This window comes from Erpetoichthys calabaricus, chromosome 12 (genome assembly GCF_900747795.2).
Source record: "Erpetoichthys calabaricus chromosome 12, fErpCal1.3, whole genome shotgun sequence".
NCBI classification, from domain to species: Eukaryota; Metazoa; Chordata; class Cladistia; order Polypteriformes; family Polypteridae; genus Erpetoichthys; species Erpetoichthys calabaricus.
This window is the reverse complement of record NC_041405.2, coordinates 72,526,433-72,549,017: the sequence shown is the minus strand read 5'-3', so window position 1 is coordinate 72,549,017 and position 22,585 is coordinate 72,526,433.

Genomic DNA, 22,585 nt, shown 5'->3' with positions numbered 1-22,585 from the left:
AGCAGAGATTGTCTGAGAGAGAAAGAAAGAGTAGCAAGCAACCAATTTAACAAACTGAAAGAAGCCCGTGCAGGCTTTTTAAGAGCCGGCCAGAAGGGAAAGGAGGAATGTGAAGGTAGTCTGTCCATGTTTCTTAGGGGTTTTCCCAGGGGCGTCTGTATTCTCTGGGGGTGCGATCAGCTTCGCAGCTCACAGTGTGTCTCTCTAGAGCGCTCCTGTGTGTGTGCGTGCGCCTCTCTCGTGCGTGCTCCTGTGTGTGTGCAGGGCTCTCTGTCTCACGCTGCCTGTATGTGTGCCTCTGTCTCTCGCGCTGCCTCTGTGTGTGTGCGTGTGTGTGTGTGTGTGTCGCACTCTCTCGCTCTCTCTCTTGCTCGCTGCACAGGAAATGCACAGGGAGAAACTGAACATGAACAAACCAAAAGGGAACCTGGCTTGTTCGTATACCGAGTGTGTGGTCGTGAACCGAGGCAAAAGTTTGGCGAACTTTTTGGTTGTAAACCGAGTTGTACGTGTACCGAGAAGTTCGTGAACCGAGGTTCCACTGTATATGGTTTTGGCAGCCAAGCGCTTTTTTTCCAACCTAGAAGACCTCTCTTGAGATCCGTTTAATCGCCTCGTTGATTGCATGTCTTCCAAGGTAGTTTCAATACCCATTTCCTGCACCGAGTCATCTCCCATTTTATGAGTGACTGTGTTAGTGGCCGTACTTCGTTCAGGTCTTTGAACGCACTGAATACTTGTAACTGGTGTCGCCCGTCGGCTACTTTCGACAGGGAATGGAAGCAATTGTTGAGTAACAAAAATTATTTGTAAGTGATTTTGCATTGAAGAAATAGTAAAAACTTGATCACTTGGGTCAATACCTAAAGAAATACACACAGCAAATGCATTTGAGAATACACCAGAATCTGTATGATTTAATTGTTGCTGTGCGTCTTCATAAACTATGGGAGGTTTGTAAGGAAACAAAGCATGAAGGAAACGAAGCTGCTCTTCGGTGAGGTGGAATTTTTTATAGGCATTTAAACAGTCATAGACATGAATTACAGCACCATCATAATAGGTACACGCCCAGTGAGTCACTCGTTCAGTAGCTGCAGAAGGTAATATTTGAATATGTTTTGTATTTTGTGGAATGGGCATTATAGGTATGTCAGGAGTCCACATTAGCAAAACCTCTTGAGGTTGGAAAATTGTATGTGCAGCTAAAATTTTGTTGAATTTGCTCATGTGATCTGTTGATAAATAATCATTATTTACCAACTCATTCATTGCAAACTCCGACAGTGGTAAGATCACTCCTTCCATAACACTAAACACAAACACTAAATAGACACTAACAGTAAAAAAAAACGGCAACACCGCCGGGAACAACAATAAATGAGATAAAGTAAAAGTCTACTAAACACTAAAGTACAAAAACCAAGTAGAAAGTAACAGTAACCCGCAACACCGCTGGGAACACTGGCACACCGCGTCTACTAAGCACTAAGAAACACTAAGTAGAAACACTAAAGGAAAAAATACTATTCAGTAAGTAGCGCATCTACTAAACAGTAAATCAGTAAAGGAGAAATGACTAAACACTATGGAAAAAGAACGGCAAGACCGCGTCAGCTGCGGAGCTCAGCTCGGAGCGAAATGAAGTGAATGAAATCAGGTGAATGGGAGGGGAGATGATCACGTGACTCCCCCACCTGCCTTAACTCTCCATCCCTCCACAAACACAGTCTCTCGGATCCCAACTCTCCTTTCGCACACCGCGTCTACTTAACACTAAGAAACACTAAGTAGAAACACTAAAGGAAAAAATACTATTCAGTAAGCACCGTGTCTACTAAACAGTAAATCAGTAAAGGAGAAAGGACTAAACACTATGGGAAAAGAACGGCAAGACCGCGTCAGCTCGGAGCGAAATGAAGTGAATGAAATGAAGTGAATGGGAGGGGAGATGATCACGTGACTCCAACTCTCCATCCATCCACAAACACACAAACACAGTCTCTCGGATCCCAACTCTGCTTTATATATATATAGATTTAGCATATGAAAAAAACTTTGTATTTATACCTTCAGAGATTTGTATATTGACAAAGTATTTGCATTAATTGAACAATGGGTCCAAATATTTGACTCAAACACAACCTTCCATCAATTCTGTTATGATTTAATCTCACAAATTGCAAAACGTAGTGTGAGGCCTTTAAATACACCCAGAGAAGCTGGTCTGAATCTCACTAGCCAGTCCAGAAAAGGTGAACTTGAGTGGCAACATCTACATTTTGCAAAACTGCACTTCATTCTCAAAGTTCAAAAATATATTAGGTAAAGTGCAAAAAACATTCTCAAAATGCCCCTCCAGGGAGGGGATCACCATCAAACTCTGGCTGGCATAGAGCAAAGCCATGGAAAATCTATATAAAAACAGGATTTAGGAAAGAAAGAAATAGGAATATACAAAAAAAGGAGAAAAATTAATTAATAAGGAAATCCAAGGCAAATAAGATCCAAATTGAAATTTTCAAGAATAATTTAAGAAACAGTTGCAAAAAGTGGAAAACCAGAACAAAAAGCAATAAAATCACTATACTCACAACAGCCACCTAAACCCATGTTTAGAAATAAATCACACTGGACTTATTCCAATTCCTCTGAGAGGGCAGATCCAGTATTGCTGCATGTGAGGATATATTATTAATACACTTCTATATTATCTATCTCAAAACCATTATATTTTACTATAACTTTTAAAATTTTTATAAAAGCCTTTAACAGATTCCTGTTGTGACATAAATGAGACCTTTGTAAACCACAGAAAGGTTTGAGGAACCACTTGGCCCCATTTTAATTGTCAGGTATGGGAAAATATAAATATATACAAGCACGCTAGGGTGCTAAAACACAAAACTAAGAAGATCTCCTGAGGGTTCTGCTGAGGTGTGATGGGTCATGTTGACTGACTGCCTTCTTCCTGTTATGGATGGATTTAGAATACTGATTACTGGAAGGGGCGGGACTTGGGATGGAGAACAGGAAGTGCCATCATTTGTCTTCCAGTCCATGTCCCTCTGAACTGTTTACCTCTCGAGATCCCTGAAGATGTCTCCTATTTGTATATACTTGACACTGTATCTTACTATTCTCTTGATCACTTCACAGATATTATTAGGTACTGCACTTAATTTCAATTCCCAGTTTGCCTTTTATAGGGCTGATTTAGGTCCCTTAATGGTGATAGATGAGTAACCCTGGCTCTTGGTGATCCACCTAAAAAATATAATATAATAGTGCAATACACACATAGATAGTAGATTATGATCCAAACAGAATCAAAATACCAGATAACACATAATTAAGCAAATAAAAAATTAACAGAACCATATCACAAAAAACAATGGAAAACAATGAATAAAAATAAGAAAAAAAAAACAAAGAAGATACCAAGAAATATTTCAAACATGTACTAGAGAAGGAACCCTGGCTTGACCATAACAAATCTATTTCTTTAAATGCATGAAATTTAAAGTCTTTTACCTAAAGAAAACTTCTCTACTATCGAAATTAAAAATTTATTGATATGATAAAGATAAATTTAGCATTTCCAGTCTATAAGACAGTTTGCCAAAAGAAGGCTGTACTACTAAATAAACCGAGGCAGCATTTTAATCGAGTTTTGGAATATTTTCACAGCCAGTTCTAGGTAAAATACAGTATTTCTCAGCGTGTGTTTTGTATACCAGTGTTGCAAAAGTTGCTATTGCAAGAGTGGTGGTTTAGAAATGGACCAGGAAATGAAACAAAGTAAAAAACAAGCAAAAAAACTAACACAATCAAGCCAAGGAAGTCAAAACATACAGAGAACCCAGAACACCCTAACAAAATGTTTTTTGTAGATTTATCCGCTAAAGTGTTGTACTAATGAAGTCATATGACATGATTTCTTGGGGGGGATGACCTAGCAAAAGAGGTGTAAAAGTAAAACAAAATGGTATACTAAAAAAACAACACAATTCAAAATTACCTGTTGTTTACAACTAAATTTAGAAAGAAAATATTGAAAATTTAGGAAGCTCCATTTAAAAATCCAAAAACAAAAAAACTCCCTCAATGTATTTAAGAAGCAATCGAAGACCCATCTGTTCTGTGAATATCTGTCTAATTGATTGAAGAAGAAAAAAAAACCTATGCTCTGTGATCTTTTATATTGTTGTGTAAGTTTAACTGCCTTATCGATTCTAATCTATGACTGTAAATTATTAGTTATTACATCTCTACACTTGTAGCAATCAGCTTTAGTTACCTGTCCTATTACACTTGCTGAACAAACAGGCCCTAGCCTAATGTTACTCGATTATGTTTACCTCTTTTGTAAGTCACTTTGGATAAAAGTATCTGCTAAGTAAATAAATATAAATGTAGGCTTTCCAATTTGATTTGAATAAGATGTATTGTATGACTTACTGATTTATAATAGTAGAATACTAGAAACTATTGAAGTCGTCAGAATAATAATTGGCGGCATGGTGGTGCAGTGGGTAGCGCAGTTAGGAGACCCAGGTTTGCTTCCCAGGTCCTCCCTGCGTGGAGTTTGCATGTTCTTCCCATGCCTGTGTGGGTTTCCTCCCACAGTCCAAAGACATGCAAGTTAGGTGGATTGGTGTTTCTAAATTGTCCCTAGTGTGTGCTTGGTGTGTGGGTGTGTGTGTGTTTGTGCGCGCCCTATGGTGGGCTGGCGCCCTGCCCAGGGTTTGTTTCCTGCCTTGCGCCCTGTGCTGGCTGGGATTGGTTCCAGCAGACCCCCGTGACCCTGTAGTTAGGATATAGCAGGTTGGATAATAGATGGATGGATAGAATAAAAATTGAAATGCAATGAGTTGGCGGTTTCATTTTGCAGACGTGCTTAAATGAACGTAGACGCTTGTCTATCAGCAGCTAAGTGAGTTTCTCTCTCCTCGGAAGTTTCGTTTTGCCGATGTGCTCACTTCGCTTGTGTATTACTGGCTAAGGGAGTTTGTCTTCCCTTGGCGGTCTCACTTTGGTGATGGTGTTGCTTTCTTTCAGCTTCATGCAGTAGCCTCGTACTTCTTTCTTCTTCCAACTTGTTAACTTGTGGTCACCTTGAAGGCTCTTTGAGCTTCAAGCTGTAGCGTCACACTTCCGGGCCGGACAGACAGACACACACACTTCCACACGTAGACATTTATATATAAGATATGTATACTGTAATAAAATCCTCAAAATAAATGTAATAAAAATAGAAATTCATATGCACAAAAAAGTAAGTACTACCTCCATTCAGGCAAAAATTCTAACTTGTGATTTCAAAACTGTGAAACATTACTCAGTGTGGCAGCATGCCAAATAGGAACAAAAGAACAAAAACAACCTTTTCATACCGTTATTTTTTAAAGTATGGCTTTTTCAAAACAACAATGGCCTACTACAGTTATGGCATTCAATACCCACACGCAAGGACACGCAATTCTTAGTAGGAAATGATGATTACTGTAATCACTGCAACATCTTGGTTAATTTGTTATATATTTAAGAATATTTTACCTCAGTGTACAAAATATTTCAATCTGGTGAATGTATGATGAGCATGCTACCGTAGAGCCTATTCTTGGGATTTTTAAATGCTGCATAATTGATACCGCAGCATATGTAATGGCTTTTTTTTTTTTTTTTGCAGCTGTAACTACCTCTTATCGAGGAAAGAAATGCATACACATTAAGCAACTGTCATTTTGCTTTCCCTACATTTCAGTTTTCAGATGTGTATTTCAAGTAAATCATAAACCTAAAAACATTAGAAAGTAAAGGAGAAGAAAAGGCAGAGACACACTAAACCAGCTCTTCAGATCACTGATACTCAAAGGCTAAGGTTGATTGACATAAACAGCACAATGTCTAAGAAATCTAGTAAAACTTAAAATATCTACAAACTACTTTAACTAACTTATCACAATATTTAAATTCAAAATATGGAATAGTTCAATATCTCATGTTTGCTAACTTTGAATGCTTGGGTACATGTTCAGTGGTGGCCTGGGGCTTTCTGTGTACAAATTTTTATTTGTAAAATAATTCCTAAGACACTTTCAAAAACAATACCTGAAACTCTGAGAGGCATTTAAGATTTTACATGCGCACAACATCCTCATCTTCCAAGCAATGCACAGAAACAATTAGTGAAGCAAATGTATGTTTTATATTTAATTAAGTTTCAGTTAGCATACATTATTTTCAAACATTTATAAGAGTTTGTGAAAAGACAGCCACACTACAAGCTATGCAAAGAAGAGCTAAATGGTCTACTGTAATGAGGCAAAGACATTATTTTAATCTTGGATAGATAAGACCATGTGGGACCAGGTTCAAGTCTTTAAAATGATGAAAGGTTTTAAGCTAATGCACTAGAACTGTTTCACTTAAATAATAAATCACATACCTCAGGACACAAATTGAACTTTTGAGGCAGAGACCATAACTGGCACCAAAATAAAAGTAATTCAGATTTTTGAAGGCACACATCATGAAACTGAGGGTTCTTAGTGAAGACAGTTACAGGGATGCTTAACATCAAGCTGCAACTGTGTCATAATCTGCAAATAACCTGAAAAAAGCTCATTCAGAAGACTTACTGAAGAGCCTGCAAGGACTGGCTTCAGGTAATTGATCCAACACACTTTGCATGGGTGCCTTCTCCCCCAGTAACTTTCTAATTAGGGCAACAAAATGCCATGATGTGTGCATAAAAGAAAATATATCAACAACCAAACTCCAAAGCACAAAAAAAGAAAAATGATCAAAGCACAACAGCAAAGATAATCAGAAACGGATATATTTTCTTAAGTTCTGAGCTTTTTGAAAAACAAATGGCTGCCATATCATTTCACTTAAGGACACATGCAGCTTTGGCTATTTGAGAACCTCAAGGGCAAGTTGATGCAAGCCAGATAAAACAGTATATTCACCATAAAAATTCAAAAGCAGCGCAAAAATGTACTCATTCATCAGTTGAGCTTAGTTCAGTGAAAGCAAGGAAGGCCTTTTTAACTTAAAGGGATGTGTAAATGTGGTCAAAACTGAATGATTTATACTAGGATATAACTGGGATTTTGCTTTTCCACAGTGCAATTTCCCTAGTGTTTACATGGCAGCCACAAGGTGAGTGAAGTGTGGGGTATCTGTATGTTACATTAAAGGTTAATGATCATTAATGTCCGAAGAGTTTTCAGCTTATTCATAACCTGTGGACTTTGCCTTACAACAGCATTCATCAGAACCCTTTCACTTTAAAAAATAAAAAAACCTTCCACATGCTGTATTTTACTATTTCTAAAGGTGCAGCAACAGAATACACAACTCATCATACTTTGTTACGGATGTGTTATAGAAGCCAACAAGTGATCAGTAAAGAAAAGAATGTGCAGTTACTGTAGTAAAAGAAACTTAAACACTGAACTGTAAAGATATAGGACAAATAACTTTGTATGATAAATCATGATTCCTGATGGAAGGACCACCGTATGATGAAAACCCCCATAAGCCCATTAATACATCCTGCGGGGAATCAACAGTTCAGGCTAGCCATGACAATTTAATGGTGTTGGATGTGTTTACCTGGCACATGTTTGGGTCCATGACAAAATAAATAAATAAATTCATACTGAATGTTTACAATGACATTTACATATCTGGCTGCATAATGAATATGCTTTTATTTTTTTTTTTACATTTTTTACTAATATTAAAGAAAAGGTGATATAAGCAAATGAGAAAAGTCACGAACATCAAAAAAGAAAAAAAAAAGTCCTGACAATCCCACCATTCAAAGATGAGTGATAAAAGAAGCAGAGAAAACAAAATAGCCCTGCGCTAATGGAATGTCGCTAAGTGCAACACCTTTTTCAAGAGATGATATAGTGGCTGAAGAAGAGAGATTAATGCAAGCAGCTGAAAGTTCTAAAAGAATTGTTATTAAATAAATACCTCCAGGCATGTACTAAACATTGATCTTGGTTTTACTAGTAAAACAGCAGGAGGATTTTAGCAGCTATAGAGTTTAATGAAATCAACTTCTTATTAAAAGATGAAAAGCAGTACAGTGAAAAATGTAGGAGTAGAAAAGTGCCTGGAGAACAGGAAATAGTAATGTCCGATGCAAACAAAACAGGGGTGGGAATGGAGGATGATAAAGATGCAGCAGGAGAACAGAACCAGAACACATGAAAAAGTGAACCTGGAGCTTTACGTAAGTGAAAATTAATGTGCATTGATCTGGGTCTTTTCCACCCACTTCTATCAAACAATTCAATGCTTCCTCCCAAACTAAATGCTGACACTTTATGAGTTCATTTTGTAATTTTTACACAATATACACTTACTACTTCTTTATCCTCTTGCTGTTCCATTAACACTAGAATTACCAGAGCCTACGAGAAAACTCATAAATCCGGCCCATCCAGTTCGCACCTCTCTGTCAGCATCTTTTGTCCTGTAAATGTGCCAATTAAGACAAGCAGCAAGCAGCCTGCTATTACATCACCCACCGTCGCAGAATGTTAACTAAGTTCTCCCAGCTCATGCCTTGTTTGATTATCTGGGAGTGAACTGCTGGAGTTTTAGAGTGGAAATAATAGATTGTTATTTGGAACACATGCATTTCATGTGTGTTCTGTTTCTACAGTAATCTGTGTAAACACATTGGTAAAACAGAAACTTTTTCATATTTTAGTAATAAATGTTACAAAATGTAGGTATAAACTATAGAATGTGTGAAGCCTGAAGTCCAAAGATCAAATAAACACTTTCACAAAAGGTTCAAGGACGATACAACAGCTTCTGTGATGTAGAGGTAAGATTTGCTGACTTGTAATCAAGGGGTTGCTGGTTCGATCCCCACTGCCTCCTGTGTTTGCCGTTTTCAGTACTGAGCTGCTCTTATTGTTAATATTATACAGTACACACATACATTTGGTTTGCTTCTGTAACAGACTGTGTACATTTATAGTACTGTACTTGTAAAAGTTACCTTTTTTTTCACTTTTATTCTCTCACTCACGATCACGATACATACTACCACCCTAGGGATCTGATGCTGTTAGTTTTTATTTGAAATTGGGAATAACTGTAGATGTGAGTGGTGTTTTGAGGCAATGGGACTGGACATTCTCTGATCTGGAGGGATTAAAGCTGACACACAAACGTTGGTGAATCTGCCTTCTTCATATCTCACCGTCACTTTATTTTTTTTATTCAGTTTTATTGAGTGTTCCTGCTCATGCAGAAGTAGTATGCACCTTATGGTGTATGATGTCCAAAAAAAAAAAGACATAACTAATACAAGGGCATCATTTAAAACAAGTTGTTAATTTGACCCTTTTCAAATATTTGCAAACATAACATTGGTAACTTTAATAACAAGAAAACCGAAGTCTACAATTTGGTGGTTAATGGTTTGACATTCATCAGACTTCTGCAATATTTTGTTAACTTTTGTTATGGAAATAACAAAAAAAACTACTGAAAAGTCCAATAGCTTATAGTTATTGTAAAATGTGTGTTAGTTAAAGTCTGAGCTCACTAAACAATTTCTAACATTGATTTGAAAGCTGAAATAATGGAAAGCTGTTTATATTGCTCTTTGCATTTTTTTTTCATTGTTCAGAGTCACAATACCTTTTAAAAGCTCTAATAAATGGAACAAAATACTAATTTGTCAGGGTTATTTTCCCTGAAGGTCTGCTATTAAATCCCAGAAAGCTATTTAACTGCTTTAATACTTTCCTGACAGAATATTTAGGATGATGAGAAATCTAAATAGGCTATCATGAAAAGCATGCAAATGGAAAATTGATATGGACAGAAGATATCCTGATCAGTGCCAAGAGTTATGTTAAGCTCCCGAAAGACCTTTAAATAGCCATTGGCTTTATAGGTTTTAGGCAGAAATATTTCTGGGCTGCATTTTACAAATATCAGCGAATCAGATTCAATTACTTACAGACTAACCTGCATCATATCGAATTCAATGAAGTAGACAGCAACTGTACGCTTAATAGAAAAGTAGACGTTTTTGGGAACATGCTTTTCATGGCGATTGAATGATTTAAATAAAATTATCCTTGCTGTACATAAAGATAGGATTAATTTTGCCAGAATCCTATTTTGTTTTCTTAATAGTGAAGAAGTCATTGTTCTTTGCAGAGAGCATTACACGGACTGCTTTTAAGAATTCACAGAATGACAAGTGAAAGAGTTTCTGCAAAAACGTACCATACTGTATATGATAAAATGAATGACTAATGCATGTGTAATGTAGCATTCTCTCCAGGATACATAAGAGGGTACAATGAACACCACCTAGACATTTACACCATTATACTAAGCACTAGAAATACTGTGCATTAGATTATTTTAATATACTGCGTAATAAATGATAAAGCGTTAAGGTAGAATAGTAGTATGACAGTTAATTCAACCACATATGACTTGTTGAATGTTTTATTTCAGGCCCTATTTTGTTATGCATGGAGTCTGCATGTTCGTCTACCATTGTGTGGATTTTCTATTGGTCTTTATCTAAACTGAATGGTATGTACTCTGTCATCATTGTGTATACTGTACTTTGTAATAAGATGAGAATTACTCTCAAGAGGTGTGGCTATCAATTGCCAAACCAAGTATATATTATATAGAGTTAAGGAACACCAGCATTATGGGAAATGTACAAGTTCAGTCCAGCTTGGTAATGGCAATGGTGCAGGCTGGCAGTGGTATAATGGACCAGAAGGTACTTTTGTCACCCACACTGGGTTCCTTGATAAGGATAGATCAATGCCTAACTAGCATATGATACTGGAACATTGTTTCCAATCAGACATGAGGTGATAGTTTCCAAAACTGAGAATGAATTATTTGAAAAATGTGGTAATGATTTCTGTTTAACATAGTGGCCTGCTCTATCCCCCTATCTCAATGCAAATAAACATGTTTGGAATGAGCTGAAATGAGCTATTCGGAGTCGAGCTCCACCACCAGGTAATGTGCATCAAGCATAGGACACATGAGCTTGTGCCTTTGCTACAGAGACACAAGACTAGAACTCACGCTCCTTCTCTAATGGCACGTAGTTTTTGTACACCCCCAGGGCTGCAGCTGCTATTGAAAAACTAAGTTCCTCAGACAGCATCTCTGCTGTCTTCTTCAAAGAAACAACACGGTTCTGATCTGTCCAGTTCTGGGTCATGTGCTGCCCCTGTGCCCTTCCCTCCAACCTCAGCCCCAAAATGCAACATTATATGAACTCTCAATGCTTCGGAGCATGAGTTGTCTTTTGACTGTAAAGTATTCCAAACATTTTATGGTCTTGCCCTTAGTTCTAATAAAGCTTGACATCTGTGGTTGTATGATAAGTTGCATATAATCTGATAAATATTTTGTATATTTTTATTTATAAGCTAGACAAAGAATAGATTGTGTTTCAGAAGGAATGTTTTACTTTATTGATGAGAAGTGTAATGCTCCCATACCCAATCCCCCAACCCCCGTGCTAAAGGTCGGACTCAGAATGTGAAATTTATGACAAGAGGGAATGAAGCATGTTTCAAACCAGGGTGACTGTGTTTGGACATATATGAGCCTATTAGCCATTGCCTGCAGGAAGGCCATAAACTACCTAAATAAAACAGTTGTTTAGACAGATGAGCTGTGACTGGGATATTCCATTTGTGAATGGTATTTGTCAGAAGATACACAGGGACAATAAAGAGAGAGGCTTGCAAAGGTATGCTCTCTCTCTGTGCCATGTTGCATCCTTATGAAAGCAGACCATTTGACGACTTGAAGAAAGCCAACTGCCTAGGCCTGTGACCAGGAAGAGTCAAATGCAAATATAAGTTATTGCACCACATAAAATTACACATCTAGTATTATCAGGTTGTATGGTCTTGGTTTAAAAGCCACATTCTGTATGCCTGTATGGCAATAATTATAATAAAATGTATTACCAGATAATAAATAGTTAAAAGTGTAGCTCTTTCTGCAGTTATAAATGTAGAAGGGAAGGGGGAGTGCTAAAGTATCTCACCATAGGGTGTTAAGTGTATGGGAATTAAGACATTTTATTAAAGTCTACACAATAAAGAATAAAAAGTGGAAAATAGGGTCACCATAGGACCCTACACAACAAAACCACATCCTTTTTACTTGAAGGTGCATCTGTCCCCTAACGTGCTGGGAAAACATAGCACACTCCTGTACCATTTACATCTGTCTCTCTCAGTTATCCTGGTGGAAATCCTGTTGGTTATCAGGACCTTCAGCGGATTACATGTATTTAGTGCTTGCAAGAGCCAATCTTAGAAAGTTAAAGCTTTAAGTTAAACTTATATTAGTGTTTAAGTAGAATAGAATAGAATTTTCTTTCATAGCTATAGAATATAGTATCACTTTTACCCCCTTTAAGTTAACATGAGATAGAACCTTCTTAGCTATATCTGTAATACAGAGTGTTAATTAAGTCAGTTTGGAATAGATCCCATTGCTAGCAAGGGCTGATAGACCCATTTGAAGTATGTAAATGGGATAGGCATACAGTTTTTTGACTGTTTAGAAATGGTTCAACTGTATGAGCAAACTTAAAGAATGAAACAAGATATATAAGCTTTAAACAGAACTTTTCTTTTGTTTGTTACATCGATTTTTTCTCTGTTTTTATGTGAACTATTTTACCTTAAATTTTTACTAATGCTTTTAAAAAGATATTTTGTCTGTGGAATCATTTCAATGTGTCATACTTTTGCTAGAATTCCATGAAGCATACTAAAGATGAAGAACTTTGGTAATTTTGGGTAAATGCAGCTACAGTGATATTTTGAATACCTGATATATCTCTATCTAAAAAATAATTTTATTTATTGCTTCTGTTCTTTTCTTTGCCTCTGCATGTTGTGTTTTCATGTCGCATTTGCATCCAAGGATGCCACCTCATTATAGCATTTCACTATGCATGCGTCACTAGATAAGGCATCAGATATGCCCTATGTAAGACAGTCTCTATTTCACCCAAAAATAAAGTAAAGACTCTTTTAAAATTACTTCTTAAATTAAGAATAGAAGGTTCCCCACTAAACATTCAACAAGATTTGCCTCTCTAATAAAAGTTAGCTTGATCAGCTAGCCCTTGCTTGTTCCAAGACTACAATGTCTATTTGTCATTTTCACATTTCTGCCACCGGACAAACACAAGACTAGCAAATTGCTCTTTTTACATGGAAAGGCACTCTCACTGGCCATATTAACCTTTGGAGCACCCAGCACACATACAGGACCTAAGACCCCTCTGCTGCCAAGATGGCTGTCTTTCTTGGTTTCCTATGGGAATTCCAGTTGCAATCCACCAACCTGGTAGTGCCAATGCCCCTAGTTTATTGGATTTTATAATAATAATTTAGAAAGGGCGGCATGGTGGTGCAATGGTAGCACTGCTGCCTCACAGTTAGGAGACATGGGTTCACTTCCCGGGTCCTCCCTGTGTGGAGTTTGTATGCTCTCCCCGTGTCTGCGTGGGTTTCCTCCCACAGTCCAGAGACATGCAGGTTAGGTGCATTGGCGATCCGAAACTGTCCCTAGTGTGTGCTTGGTGTGTGCCCTGCGGTGGGGTTGGCGCCCTGCCCGGGGTTTGTTTCCTGCCTTGCGCCCTGTGTTGGCTGGGATTGGCTCTAGCAGACCCCCCAGAACAACACATCAGACACAAATTACTAAATAATAGAGCAATCATTACTAAAAATTAAGGATAATTACATACTGTCACACACGTGCGACTAGGAGTGAGCTGAGTGGACCAAGTGGAAGTAATTACCCACCAGGCCAGGGGGTGGCGAGGTGCACTAAACCTACCCCTGTTATCTCTGCAGGCCAAATATGGGAAAACCTGCCTTATTCAACGTCACTTTCAGTTCCTGCACCCAGACTGACACCACTTCCGGCTCCGGTCAGATGACATCACTTCTGCCTTTCAGCTTATAAAGCCGCCATCTTTCCTCAACTATTCAGTTCAGTTCAGGACTTAAAACAGTGCACATGATTGCTGTGTCAAAACCCTTTTACAGCCAGGGACAATATACAGTGGTGTGAAAAACTATTTGCCCCCTTCGTGATTTCTTATTCTTTTGCATGTTTGTCACACAAAATGTTTCTGATCATCAAACACATTTAACCATTAGTCAAATATAACACAAGTAAACACAAAATGCAGTTTGTAAATGGTGGTTTTTATTATTTAGGGAGAAAAAAAATCCAAACCTACATGGCCCTGTGTGAAAAAGTAATTGCCCCCTGAACCTAATAACTGGTTGGGCCACCCTTAGCAGCAATAACTGCAATCAAGCGTTTGCGATAACTTGCAATGAGTCTGTTACAGCGCTCTGGAGGAATTTTGGCCCACTCATCTTTGCAAAATTGTTGTAATTCAGCTTTATTTGAGGGTTTTCTAGCATGAACCGCCTTTTTAAGGTCATGCTATAGCATCTCAATTGGATTCAGGTCAGGACTTTGACTAGGCCACTCCAAAGTCTTCATTTTGTTTTTCTTCAGCCATTCAGAGGTGGATTTGCTGGTGTGTTTTGGGTCATTGTCCTGTTGCAGCACCCAAGATCGCTTCAGCTTGAGTTGATGAACAGATGGCCGGACATTCTCCTTCAGGATTTTTTGGTAGACAGTAGAATTCATGGTTCCATCTATCACAGCAAGCCTTCCAGGTCCTGAAGCAGCAAAACAACCCCAGACCATCACACTACCACCACCATATTTTACTGTTGGTATGATGTTCTTTTTCTGAAATGCTGTGTTCCTTTTACGCCAGATGTAACGGGACATTTGCCTTCCAAAAAGTTCAACTTTTGTCTCATCAGTCCACAAGGTATTTTCCCAAAAGTCTTGGCAATCATTGAGATGTTTCTTAGCAAAATTGAGACGAGCCCTAATGTTCTTTTTGCTTAACAGTGGTTTGTGTCTTGGAAATCTGCCATGCAGGCCGTTTTTGCCCAGTCTCTTTCTTATGGTGGAGTCGTGAACACTGACCTTAACTGAGGCAAGTGAGGCCTGCAGTTCTTTAGATGTTGTCCTGGGGTCTTTTGTGACCTCTCGGATGAGTCGTCTCTGCGCTCTTGAGGTAATTTTGGTCGGCCGGCCACTCCTGGGAAGGTTCACCACTGTTCCATGTTTTTGCCATTTGTGGATAATGGCTCTCACTGTGGTTCGCTGCAGTCCCAAAGCTTTAGAAATGGCTTTATAACCTTTACCAGACTGATAGATCTCAATTACTCATTTGTTCCTGAATTTCTTTGGATCTTGGCATGATGTCTAGCTTTTGAGGTGCTTTTGGTCTACTTCTCTGTGTCAGGCAGCTCCTATTTAAGTGATTTCTTGATTGAAACAGGTGTGGCAGTAATCAGGCCTGGGGGTGGCTACGGAAATTGAACTCAGGTGTGATACACCACAGTTAGGTTATTTTTTAACAAGGGGGCAATTACTTTTTCACACAGGGCCATGTAGGTTTGGATTTTTTTTCTCCCTAAATAATAAAAACCATCATTTAAAAACTGCATTTTGGGTTTACTTGTGTTATATTTGACTAATGGTTAAATGTGTTTGATGATCAGAAACATTTTGTGTGACAAACATGCAAAAGAATAAGAAATCAGGAAGGGGGCAAATAGTTTTTCACACCACTGTATGGGTGGCTGCCCCAAACCTTTTTGCGTTTGTCAAGGCTGTTAATTTCACAATACTTAGATGTCAGATAAAACAATAAAGTAGAAAGCAGACAAAACATGTATCAGTACGATATATTAGATATTTGATCCCTACTGAATGATAAAACATTATAATGGTGGCATATCTGGATTAGAGGAGATTATAATATTGTTTATAAGAAGAGCTAGTGAATGCCTGACTGAAACTGTCTCCTAAAGTCTCTATTTTATAAGATTCAAGTGGTATAGTTATGATTACAACTTTCTCTAAAACTTTAGAAAGAGAACGAGCATTAGAAATGCTTACTAATTTGAAGAATTAGAAATGTTTAAAAATGATTTATTAATTATGCACAAAAACTAAATGGGGAGCTTCTGCAAATGGGAAGTAGTATAAAGCACTGAATCTCAAATAAGCAAGCTGTTATATGCCAGTTTCTATGTGCTGGGGATAATGTAGAAATTGCAAAACTAAGTTTGGTACATTATTATTAAGATGTACTAAGTTATGTAAATATTTCTGTATGTTACATGTAGATAACATTGTATTTTTTAAATTTTAACATGATTTTTAAGATTTTCATCAAAATTATGATTTTCATTCTGCTTTTCAAATTGTTCTGGTTATTTAAACCATAATTTACTACTGAACACAATGGATTAGTAGAACATACAGTGCAAAAGTGTTACTAATTGTTACTAATATTAAATGGAATTTTGCTAGTCACTTAAGATTTTTTATTTTTCAAATTAGCTATTGTTCCAAACTTAATGGTTGTAAATATTTTTATCTATTAATCTGTGAGGGTGTACCCTGTGGAGGGCTCCCTTATAAACATATGGTTTTTAGTCAATGCTGGTTGTTACTTTGTTCAGCTTTGCTGCTTTCCATTCACATTCTACTTTGAGACAGTATGAGGTCTCGTTAAAAAAAGGTGAACATGTTTTTCATTTGAATTATTTTTATTTTCAGATGAGCTGCCTTATCTAATGCCTCTTTCCTATATATTTTCCTATAATAATACATGATTATTTAGCCCATTTATATTAGTTGCCAAACTCAGGTTTGAAAATAAAACTCCAAAATTACACTTAAAAAGTATAAAATTCTCAAAGGCTAAAAATAACTTTTCAGGTACAAACATTTTTTAAGCAGGGAAAATGAGTTTCCTCAATTCTCAACAAGGTGCGACGAGTATTTTTGTATTAAGTATAAAGTGACTTAATACTTTCTTGTAATGTTATTCTAAATTGGTTTGATAAGTTAATCCTAACCCTAACCCTAAGTTTTTTTTATAACAAAACAGAAAATTCCACTTGGTTTTTAAAATAATGTCATTAATGGGATTTTCTTTTTTACAGAACATTTTAGATGCTATAATTTGGAGGGGCTAGTTTTTATCTGACACTTTATTATGCAACAAATTATTTGCCCTTTCATTTCTATTGTCCTTACATTAAATAATGAAATTCATAATGACATTCCTTGTACATATATTATGTGCACTGTATATCATAATTGATGTGAATAAATTAAATAAATCTTCAAAAATTTGAAGGATATTAATCGTTAAAACTAAAGGATTAACAAAGAAATTATATTTTATAAGAATTTCTGTTCTTTCCTGTACTTTTCTGAACTGAAAGGTTAGCCTTCTGCCTGGTATAGACAGCTATAAAATAAACTTACTGATCAACTGTAAAAATACTCTACCCATTCCTAATGATTCATTGAGCCTAATATTTTTATGTTCTTTTTTCAGATTGATAACATTCATAAATATATTAAAATGTGTTAATATTTGACACTTCAATGAAAAAGAAATTAAACATCTTGCAATTCCGTTTCTAATTTAATTAATTTTTTCCTCTATATCTCCAAAATAATAGAAGCTTTATTGCTTAAATCTCCAGAGGCTGAGTAAGCTGTCAATTAGGGCTCTTTTTCTGGCACAATACCTCTGTATTAATCGCAAGTTAATCAAGCACATTGTTGAAATCCCTCAAGATAAGAACCAGGAGAGTTTTAAATGTAATTCTGGGAAGAAATGTTTGAAGCGAAGGAGGAAAACTGTATCTGAACTTAATAATGCAGAAATATTAATTGTCCATTGAACAAATCTACTGTTATTGCACAGAGGAGTAAGCAAAAACATTTAGTAAAAGTTACAGATTTTCATTACTAATATTAAACAATAAAATAGTATGTGTTCCAATGAGTTGAATTTCTCAGATATAAAATGCTTCTGTATTTAAATGCTACTCTTTATAGCTAGGTCTAACATTTTAATGTATTCTTGTTGACTCTACAAATAGTCTGTGGAGACTTTCCTTTTTAAATAGTACTAAGTATTATGGGTAGTACCCATTTTTGAATTTTCTCACACCAAACCATAGAAGACACCACTATTAAGGTAGATATGAACCTATTATTAAGCTTGCTCAATGCAGTTCAGTGCTGTCGAGGCCAGAGCCTAGCCAACAATGACCATTTTCTTTGTGTCAGTGATTGAAAGTGTTTTGACCTACACTATCACAGATACAGTACCAATAAAAGTATTCAACCCATGGAACTTTTCACCTTTTATTGTTATACAGCATTGAATCACAGTGGATTTAAATTGTCTTTTTAACGCTGATGAATAGAAAAAACTCTTTAATGTTAAAATAAAAACAGAGCTACGCAAAGTAGTCTAAAATAAGTACAAATATAAAGCCCAAAATAATTGATCATAGAAGTATTCACCCTGTTTAAAATAACACACATAATAATTAGTGGAGAGCAAATTGGTTTTATAAGACACAAAATTAGTTATATGAAGAATACCTGTGTGTAGTCATGGGGTTTGCGATGCCAGGGTTGCCAACAGTTGACATAATCCTCCTTGAACTCAGGACACTAGATAGAATAGAACAAATGAAAACACAGAACAATACGAATAGGTGTCAAAGTGAATTGTGCTTTTATTCAAAAAAAGTGTAAAAAGTGCAGTGCAAAATCTTCTTAAATAAATAATTCATAAATTCCAATGCCCAGTGAGGAAGTTAAATACCAATAAATAAATTTAATAAATAAACAATAAATCCAAGGATAAAATCAAAAGTTAGAAAGTTCGTTAAAACTCCATCCCAGTGTTTTCTCTTTCATATTCTCATCCTGCCATGCCCACCCAACTTCCAGACATGCTCAGTGGGTTCAAGACCCTGGTGAAAGCAGCCCTGATTCAGACTCCACTCCTGCTCACCATCACTTTGCATCCAATGGGATGCACTGAGCCTGAATCCATCTTCCCTAACTCCTCACCATCTGCAGGATCCCTAGAAGCCCCCTCCATGACACATGTCCCCTTCACCATCCCTCGGGATCCCTAGAAGCAACACTATCACTTGTGGTATCTGCAGCACAGCAGGAGTGATCCATCCTCACTGGGAGTGCCTCTGAGACAGCCTCAGCTTAGACTTTTCCCTGACTGCTTTACCACCTTCTCTTATCAAACTGGCCATTATTCAATTCTACTCTTTTCTCTTTGCCATACTTTCTCAGTTTTCAATTTTCACGATTCTTTCCCCAGGCCCACTTTTATACATTGTGGAAGTGGTGCCTTAATTATGACCATCCCCAAACTTCTATACCAAATACTCTTTCATGCAGTGAAAGCTAAAACAACAGGTCCCCTAAATAGTTGTTTTCCAAGTGCACTTTTTCTGACTAATCAGATCTGACCTCCTACTCACTCACTATGTATACCTGCACAGCAGACTACCTGGACATTTTTCTCTTACTTTATCTGTTTATTTTTTGTATTGCCCTTGTATGCTGCATCATATTTGATTATTTTGTGTTTATCTTTTGTATTATGTGCTGCCCTTGTTTGTTGCACCAATACTATCAGGAAAAATTCATAGTACACATTAGTGTACCTGACCAATAAAGTGAATTCTTATTTTGATTCTGAACAACCCTGAGTCTCTCAGCTTTGCTATCAGTTGCACCCACACCCCCTGAATCTCAGCACACAGTTTTTAAAAACAACAAATATGCACTAACATGAATCCTACTTGCTTCACTACAGTTGATTGTAGTATAAATTCACATTATCTGGAAAGGACAACTTGTGATAAGTCAGTATGGTGGCCAAACTTACACAAAGAAGACAACTTTGTGAAAAAGTAACTGAAAAGCACAGGTCAAGGAATGAGAAAAATACCCAAGACACTGAATAACCTTTGGAATCAAATTAAATCAATCTTTAAGAAAAACTGAGCGATTGTGCAAAACAAAGACTAGTTAGGGAGGCCAGTGGCGTAACTAGGGGGGGCAAGGGGGAACATCTGTCCATGGGCATCCAAGAGGCGCCAAATTTCCCTTCCCCATTGCATTTTGGCAAACAGGAGGGGGCGCAAAATCTTCAGTTGTCCCCAGGCGCTGAAAACCCTATCTATGCCTCTGAGGGAGGCCACCAAGAGGCCTATGAGAATTCTGATGTAATTACAAGTTATACTGGCTTTGATTGGAGACACTGCGCTTTAGGGAGAGTGGTAAAAAGAAACTCATTGGTATATAAAAAAAGAAAAAAAAATGACATCTTGGCTAGAGTTTGCCGGAAGGAACATGGGAGACTCTGATGTCAGCTGTAAGAACATTCTATGGTCTGATGAGACCAAAGCTGATGGTTTTTTAACACTCCACATTACTAAAAACACACCTCTCCCACTGTGAAGTATGGTGTTGGCAGCATTATGATGTGCAGATGCTTCTGTGCAGCAGGCCCTGGAAGGCTTCTGAAAGTAGATGGTAAAATGAATGCAAGAAAATTCTGGATGAAAACCTGAAGAAATAAGTGCTTTGGGAGAAGAATTGATTTCCAGCAAGACAGTTGAGGAGTGAGGAATTGCCGCATTCTACACTGACAGCATTTTGAACAAAATAAGAACAAACTTGGGTGGAGTACCAGTCTGTTACACAGTCCACTTATTTACAAACCCATACTCACATGGAGTCAAATTCAAATCAGGACATCACTGTCCTCAGTAGCGATAAGTGCTAGGTAGAAGAAAGCCCTCTACCACATTTCAGTCCATCTCAAGGCCTACTAATGCACACTCCAACACAAGCCAATTAAGAACCATAATTTAAAAAAAATAGATGGTGACATTTTAATATCTCCAAGTAAAATAAAAAAGGCACCTATGAAGAAGACAAACTAAATATGGTTGATAAAAGAAAATACAATACAATACAATTTATTTTTGTATAGCCCAAAATCACACAAGAAGTGCCGAAATGGGCTTTAACTGGTCCTGCCTCTTGACAGCCCCCCAGCCTTGACTCTCTAAGAAGACAAGGAAAAACTCCCAAAAAAACCCTTGTAGGGAAAAAAATGGAAGAAATTTTAGGAAAGGCAGTTCAAAGAGAGCCCCTTTCCAGGTAGGCTGGACATGCAGTGGGGGTCAAAATGAACGAGTTTACTTCATCAGAGGATATCAGAATGTCGTTTACAACCCGCATTAGTGCCATTTCCGTACTATGACCAGTGCAGAAACCAGACTGGAATTTCTCAAATAAATTGTAATGCATAAGGTGTGACTGAAGCTGATTGGCAACTGCTTTTTCTAGTATTTTAGAGAGAAAGGGTAAATTTGAAGTAGGTCTATAATTATTTAGTATGTGTGGGTCTACGTCTGACTTTTTAAGTAATGGTTTAATGACTGACACTTTTAGTGCATCAGGGACTGTGCCATACAATAATGAACTATTGATAATGTTTAGAATAGGTGCTGCAAGAACATCCATCCATCAAAATGTTTTTATATGTATTAAAATAAGTATTTAGTAGCGCTGCAGGTCTTCCTGTTGGATAATAGTCGCAAAAATATGTAGCCAATTAAGTGTTACAAGCTGATAGAGGCCTTAATAGTGGTAGAAGCAGGTGAGGAAAAATTTAAAAAAAATATCTGTGTGCTTGGAAACAACAGTCAATGTACTCTAAAGGAGAGAAGAAAAATTGAAAACAAACATGTATCAAAATCTATTTAAACATAAGCTGCTCCTTTTGGTTTATGTAAATGATTCTAGTGTTTTTTTATTGTCAAGGTAACCTGAACTTGAAGCAGGTGTACCTTTAACTTTCATATGTTTATCTTGTACTACTCAGTTTCTAGGACAGCAATTTGTATTTGTGAGTTCATTGGTAACAGACACATAACACTCAGATTCTGACTTTGTCTTCAATGCTCTGAATTTAAACTCAGACAAGACTATTAAAACATGGTTCTGTTTTTAGTTAATGCATTTGTATGCTAAGGTCACAGGGAATCAGCCACCCAGAAAACGTGTTCTATTTTAATGTACCTGCCTGCTGCCTGTAGAGAATTCTGGCGTCTTTTAGCTTGTCTTCACTGGCATAGATTGTGAATGGGAACATCTCCTGTGCTTAATGTCATTGCTCTTGATTGTCTGTCTGTTGTTAGAAGGTACTGAACTATTTCTGACCGAACCTCATACACACTTTCCTGTCTAAACTTGCTTATAGGCTGTCACACTAAAAAAGTCCCATATCCAATAGATGGAATAAATAAATAAATAAATGAGAGATTTAGAAATTACCCCAGCTACTAATCAACAACCAGCTGTTATAACAAAGTTGTTAAATGGAAATTTGGGAGACTTCATTTTAAATTTTAGATATGGAGATGAAGAGAATTTAAGCTGACTATCTTAGAAATAAATCAATGACCAAAAATCATAATCCAACATGTTAGAAAATGTCTGCATGGCATAATATTCGGGTGAATTTGGAAACTTAGGTTTATAGTTAGAGCAG